Below are 7,461 nucleotides of genomic sequence, written 5' to 3'. Positions count from 1 at the left end.
GAACGGAGTAATGGAATAGCATTAGGAATGGAGTTAGGAACAGGGTAATGGAACAGCATTAGGAATGGAGTTAGGAACGGAGTTAGGAACAGCATTAGGAACGGAGTTAGGAACAGCATTAGGAACGGCGTTAGGAACGGAGTTACGAACAGCGTTAGGAACGGAGTTAGGAACAGCGTTAGGAACAGCGTTAGGAACGGCGTTAGGAACGGCATTAGGAACAGAGTTAGGAACAGCGTTAGGAACGGAGTTAGGAACAGCGTTAGGAACAGGGTAATGGAACAGCATTAGGAACGGCGTTAGGAACGGAGTTAGGAACGGAGTTAGGAACAGAGTTAGGAACAGAGTTAGGGACAGAGTTAGGAACAGCATTAGGAACGGCGTTAGGAACGGCGTTAGGAACAGCGTTAGGAACGGAGTTAGGAACGGAGTTAGGAACAGCGTTAGGAACAGAGTTAGGAACAGCGTTAGGAACGGAGTTAGGAACAGCATTAGGAACGGAGTTAGGAACAGCATTAGGAACGGAGTTAGGAACGGAGTTAGGAACAGCGTTAGGAACAGAGTTAGGAACAGAGTTAGGAACAGCATTAGGAACGGAGTTAGGAACAGCGTTAGGAACGGAGTTAGGAACAGCATTAGGAACAGAGTTAGGAACAGCATTAGGAACGGAGTTAGGAACAGCGTTAGGAACGGAGATAGGAACAGAGTTAGGAACAGAGTTAGGAACAGCATTAGGAACGGAGTTAGGAACAGCGTTAGGAACGGAGTTAGGAACAGCGTTAGGAACGGAGTTAGGAACAGAGTTAGGAACAGAGTTAGGAACAGCATTAGGAACGGAGTTAGGAACAGCGTTAGGAACGGAGTTAGGAACAGAGTTAGGAACAGAGTTAGGAACAGAGTTAGGAACAGCATTAGGAATGGAGTTAGGAACAGCGTTAGTAACGGAGTTAGGAACAGCATTAGGAACAGAGTTAGGAACAGAGTTAGGAACAGAGTTAGGAACAGCATTAGGAACGGAGTTAGGAACAGCGTTAGGAACGGAGTTAGGAACAGAGTTAGGAACAGCATTAGGAACGGAGTTAGGAACAGCATTAGGAACGGCGTTAGGAACGGAGTTACGAACAGCGTTAGGAACGGAGTTAGGAACAGCGTTAGGAACAGCGTTAGGAACGGCGTTAGGAACGGCATTAGGAACAGAGTTAGGAACAGCGTTAGGAACGGAGTTAGGAACAGCGTTAGGAACAGGGTAATGGAACAGCATTAGGAACGGCGTTAGGAACGGAGTTAGGAACGGAGTTAGGAACAGAGTTAGGAACAGAGTTAGGGACAGAGTTAGGAACAGCATTAGGAACGGCGTTAGGAACGGCGTTAGGAACGGCGTTAGGAACAGCGTTAGGAACGGAGTTAGGAACGGAGTTAGGAACAGCGTTAGGAACAGAGTTAGGAACAGCGTTAGGAACGGAGTTAGGAACAGCATTAGGAACGGAGTTAGGAACAGCATTAGGAACGGAGTTAGGAACGGAGTTAGGAACAGCGTTAGGAACAGAGTTAGGAACAGAGTTAGGAACAGCATTAGGAACGGAGTTAGGAACAGCGTTAGGAACGGAGTTAGGAACAGCATTAGGAACAGAGTTAGGAACAGCATTAGGAACGGAGTTAGGAACAGCGTTAGGAACGGAGATAGGAACAGAGTTAGGAACAGAGTTAGGAACAGCATTAGGAACGGAGTTAGGAACAGCGTTAGGAACGGAGTTAGGAACAGCGTTAGGAACGGAGTTAGGAACAGAGTTAGGAACAGAGTTAGGAACAGCATTAGGAACGGAGTTAGGAACAGCGTTAGGAACGGAGTTAGGAACAGAGTTAGGAACAGAGTTAGGAACAGAGTTAGGAACAGCATTAGGAATGGAGTTAGGAACAGCGTTAGTAACGGAGTTAGGAACAGCATTAGGAACAGAGTTAGGAACAGAGTTAGGAACAGAGTTAGGAACAGCATTAGGAACGGAGTTAGGAACAGCGTTAGGAACGGAGTTAGGAACAGAGTTAGGAACAGCATTAGGAACGGAGTTAGGAACAGCATTATGAACGGCGTTAGGAACGGAGTTACGAACAGCGTTAGGAACGGAGTTAGGAACAGCGTTAGGAACAGCGTTAGGAACGGCGTTAGGAACGGCATTAGGAACAGAGTTAGGAACAGCGTTAGGAACGGAGTTAGGAACAGCGTTAGGAACAGGGTAATGGAACAGCATTAGGAACGGCGTTAGGAACGGAGTTAGGAACGGAGTTAGGAACAGAGTTAGGAACAGAGTTAGGGACAGAGTTAGGAACAGCATTAGGAACGGCGTTAGGAACGGCGTTAGGAACAGCGTTAGGAACGGAGTTAGGAACGGAGTTAGGAACAGCGTTAGGAACAGAGTTAGGAACAGCGTTAGGAACGGAGTTAGGAACAGCATTAGGAACGGAGTTAGGAACAGCATTAGGAACGGAGTTAGGAACGGAGTTAGGAACAGCGTTAGGAACAGAGTTAGGAACAGAGTTAGGAACAGCATTAGGAACGGAGTTAGGAACAGCGTTAGGAACGGAGTTAGGAACAGCATTAGGAACAGAGTTAGGAACAGCATTAGGAACGGAGTTAGGAACAGCGTTAGGAACGGAGATAGGAACAGAGTTAGGAACAGAGTTAGGAACAGCATTAGGAACGGAGTTAGGAACAGCGTTAGGAACGGAGTTAGGAACAGCGTTAGGAACGGAGTTAGGAACAGAGTTAGGAACAGAGTTAGGAACAGCATTAGGAACGGAGTTAGGAACAGCGTTAGGAACGGAGTTAGGAACAGCGTTAGTAACGGAGTTAGGAACAGCATTAGGAACAGAGTTAGGAACAGAGTTAGGAACAGAGTTAGGAACAGCATTAGGAACGGAGTTAGGAACAGCGTTAGGAACGGAGTTAGGAACAGAGTTAGGAACAGCATTAGGAACGGAGTTAGGAACAGCATTAGGAACAGAGTTAGGAACAGCATTAGGAACAGAGTTAGGAACAGAGTTAGGAACAGAGTTAGGAACAGCATTAGGAACAGCGTTAGGAACAGAGTTAGGAACGGCGTTAGGAACGGAGTTAGGAACGGAGTTAGGAACGGGCATTAGGAACGGATTTAGGAACGGAATTAGGAACAGCGTTAGGAACGAAGTTAGGAACAGCGTTGGGAAAAGAGTTAGGCAATAGAGACAGATCGTGGTTAGAGCGTTGGATTAGCAACCGGAAGGTTGCAAGTTCAAATCCCCGAGCTGACAAGGTACAAATCTGTATCAGCGTTAGGAACAGCAGGAACGGGCATTAGGAACGGATTTAGGAACGGAGTTAGGAACAGCATTAGGAACGGAGTTAGGAACAGCATTAGGAATGGAGTTAGGAACGGAGTTAGGAACGGAGTTAGGAACAGGGTAATGGAACAGCATTAGGAATGGAGTTAGGAACAGCGTTAGGAACAGCATTAGGAACGGAGTTAGGAACGGAGTTAGGAACAGCATTAGGAACGGAGTTAGGAACAGCATTAGGAACGGAGTAATGGAACAGCGTTAGGAACGGAGTTAGGAACAGCGTTAGGAACGGAGTTAGGAACAGAGTTAGGAACAGAGTTAGGAACAGCATTAGGAACGGAGTTAGGAACAGCGTTAGGAACGGAGTTAGGAACAGAGTTAGGAACAGAGTTAGGAACAGAGTTAGGAACAGCATTAGGAATGGAGTTAGGAACAGCGTTAGTAACGGAGTTAGGAACAGCATTAGGAACAGAGTTAGGAACAGAGTTAGGAACAGAGTTAGGAACAGCATTAGGAACGGAGTTAGGAACAGCGTTAGGAACGGAGTCAGGAACAGAGTTAGGAACAGCATTAGGAACGGAGTTAGGAACAGCATTAGGAACAGAGTTAGGAACAGCATTAGGAACAGAGTTAGGAACAGAGTTAGGAACAGAGTTAGGAACAGCATTAGGAACAGCGTTAGGAACAGAGTTAGGAACGGCGTTAGGAACGGCATTAGGAACAGAGTTAGGAACAGAGTTAGGAACAGAGTTAGGAACAGCATTAGGAACAGCGTTAGGAACAGAGTTAGGAACGGCGTTAGGAACGGCATTAGGAACAGAGTTAGGAACAGCGTTAGGAACGGAGTTAGGAACAGCGTTAGGAACAGGGTAATGGAACAGCATTAGGAACGGCGTTAGGAACGGAGTTAGGAACGGAGTTAGGAACAGAGTTAGGAACAGAGTTAGGGACAGAGTTAGGAACAGCATTAGGAACGGCGTTAGGAACGGCGTTAGGAACAGCGTTAGGAACGGAGTTAGGAACGGAGTTAGGAACAGCGTTAGGAACAGAGTTAGGAACAGCGTTAGGAACGGAGTTAGGAACAGCATTAGGAACGGAGTTAGGAACAGCATTAGGAACGGAGTTAGGAACGGAGTTAGGAACAGCGTTAGGAACAGAGTTAGGAACAGAGTTAGGAACAGCATTAGGAACGGAGTTAGGAACAACGTTAGGAACGGAGTTAGGAACAGCATTAGGAACAGAGTTAGGAACAGCATTAGGAACAGAGTTAGGAACAGCATTAGGAACGGAGTTAGGAACAGCGTTAGGAACGGAGATAGGAACAGAGTTAGGAACAGAGTTAGGAACAGCATTAGGAACGGAGTTAGGAACAGCGTTAGGAACGGAGTTAGGAACAGCGTTAGGAACGGAGTTAGGAACAGAGTTAGGAACAGAGTTAGGAACAGCATTAGGAACGGAGTTAGGAACAGCGTTAGGAACGGAGTTAGGAACAGAGTTAGGAACAGAGTTAGGAACAGAGTTAGGAACAGAGTTAGGAACAGCATTAGGAATGGAGTTAGGAACAGCGTTAGTAACGGAGTTAGGAACAGCATTAGGAACAGAGTTAGGAACAGAGTTAGGAACAGAGTTAGGAACAGCATTAGGAACGGAGTTAGGAACAGCGTTAGGAACGGAGTTAGGAACAGAGTTAGGAACAGCATTAGGAACGGAGTTAGGAACATCATTAGGAACGGCGTTAGGAACGGAGTTACGAACAGCGTTAGGAACGGAGTTAGGAACAGCGTTAGGAACAGCGTTAGGAACGGCGTTAGGAACGGCATTAGGAACAGAGTTAGGAACAGCGTTAGGAACGGAGTTAGGAACAGCGTTAGGAACAGGGTAATGGAACAGCATTAGGAACGGCGTTAGGAACGGAGTTAGGAACGGAGTTAGGAACAGAGTTAGGAACAGAGTTAGGGACAGAGTTAGGAACAGCATTAGGAACGGCGTTAGGAACGGCGTTAGGAACAGCGTTAGGAACGGAGTTAGGAACGGAGTTAGGAACAGCGTTAGGAACAGAGTTAGGAACAGCGTTAGGAACGGAGTTAGGAACAGCATTAGGAACGGAGTTAGGAACAGCATTAGGAACGGAGTTAGGAACGGAGTTAGGAACAGCGTTAGGAACAGAGTTAGGAACAGAGTTAGGAACAGCATTAGGAACGGAGTTAGGAACAGCGTTAGGAACGGAGTTAGGAACAGCATTAGGAACAGAGTTAGGAACAGCATTAGGAACGGAGTTAGGAACAGCGTTAGGAACGGAGATAGGAACAGAGTTAGGAACAGAGTTAGGAACAGCATTAGGAACGGAGTTAGGAACAGCGTTAGGAACGGAGTTAGGAACAGCGTTAGGAACGGAGTTAGGAACAGAGTTAGGAACAGAGTTAGGAACAGCATTAGGAACGGAGTTAGGAACAGCGTTAGGAACGGAGTTAGGAACAGAGTTAGGAACAGAGTTAGGAACAGAGTTAGGAACAGCATTAGGAATGGAGTTAGGAACAGCGTTAGTAACGGAGTTAGGAACAGCATTAGGAACAGAGTTAGGAACAGAGTTAGGAACAGAGTTAGGAACAGCATTAGGAACGGAGTTAGGAACAGCGTTAGGAACGGAGTTAGGAACAGAGTTAGGAACAGCATTAGGAACGGAGTTAGGAACAGCATTAGGAACGGCGTTAGGAACGGAGTTACGAACAGCGTTAGGAACGGAGTTAGGAACAGCGTTAGGAACAGCGTTAGGAACGGCGTTAGGAACGGCATTAGGAACAGAGTTAGGAACAGCGTTAGGAACGGAGTTAGGAACAGCGTTAGGAACAGGGTAATGGAACAGCATTAGGAACGGCGTTAGGAACGGAGTTAGGAACGGAGTTAGGAACAGAGTTAGGAACAGAGTTAGGGACAGAGTTAGGAACAGCATTAGGAACGGCGTTAGGAACGGCGTTAGGAACAGCGTTAGGAACGGAGTTAGGAACGGAGTTAGGAACAGCGTTAGGAACAGAGTTAGGAACAGCGTTAGGAACGGAGTTAGGAACAGCATTAGGAACGGAGTTAGGAACAGCATTAGGAACGGAGTTAGGAACGGAGTTAGGAACAGCGTTAGGAACAGAGTTAGGAACAGAGTTAGGAACAGCATTAGGAACGGAGTTAGGAACAGCGTTAGGAACGGAGTTAGGAACAGCATTAGGAACAGAGTTAGGAACAGCATTAGGAACGGAGTTAGGAACAGCGTTAGGAACGGAGATAGGAACAGAGTTAGGAACAGAGTTAGGAACAGCATTAGGAACGGAGTTAGGAACAGCGTTAGGAACGGAGTTAGGAACAGCGTTAGGAACGGAGTTAGGAACAGAGTTAGGAACAGGGTTAGGAACAGCATTAGGAACGGAGTTAGGAACAGCGTTAGGAACGGAGTTAGGAACAGAGTTAGGAACAGAGTTAGGAACAGAGTTAGGAACAGCATTAGGAATGGAGTTAGGAACAGCGTTAGTAACGGAGTTAGGAACAGCATTAGGAACAGAGTTAGGAACAGAGTTAGGAACAGAGTTAGGAACAGCATTAGGAACGGAGTTAGGAACAACGTTAGGAACGGAGTTAGGAACAGAGTTAGGAACAGCATTAGGAACAGAGTTAGGAACAGCATTAGGAACAGAGTTAGGAACAGCATTAGGAACAGAGTTAGGAACAGAGTTAGGAACAGAGTTAGGAACAGCATTAGGAACAGCGTTAGGAACAGAGTTAGGAACGGCGTTAGGAACGGAGTTAGGAACGGAGTTAGGAACGGGTATTAGGAACGGATTTAGGAACGGAATTAGGAACAGCGTTAGGAACGAAGTTAGGAACAGCGTTGGGAAAAGAGTTAGGCAATAGAGACAGATCGTGGTTAGAGCGTTGGATTAGCAACCGAAAGGTTGCAAGTTCAAATCCCCGAGCTGACAAGGTACAAATCTGTATCAGCGTTAGGAACAGCAGGAACGGGCATTAGGAACGGATTTAGGAACGGAGTTAGGAACAGCATTAGGAACGGAGTTAGGAACAGCATTAGGAATGGAGTTAGGAACGGAGTTAGGAACGGAGTTAGGAACAGGGTAATGGAACAGCATTAGGAATGGAGTTAGGAAC

The sequence above is a fragment of the Oncorhynchus kisutch genome, linkage group LG21 (assembly GCF_002021735.2).
Source record: "Oncorhynchus kisutch isolate 150728-3 linkage group LG21, Okis_V2, whole genome shotgun sequence".
NCBI classification, from domain to species: Eukaryota; Metazoa; Chordata; class Actinopteri; order Salmoniformes; family Salmonidae; genus Oncorhynchus; species Oncorhynchus kisutch.
The sequence above is the reverse complement of the archived record's forward strand: the minus strand, read 5'-3'. Positions refer to the sequence as shown.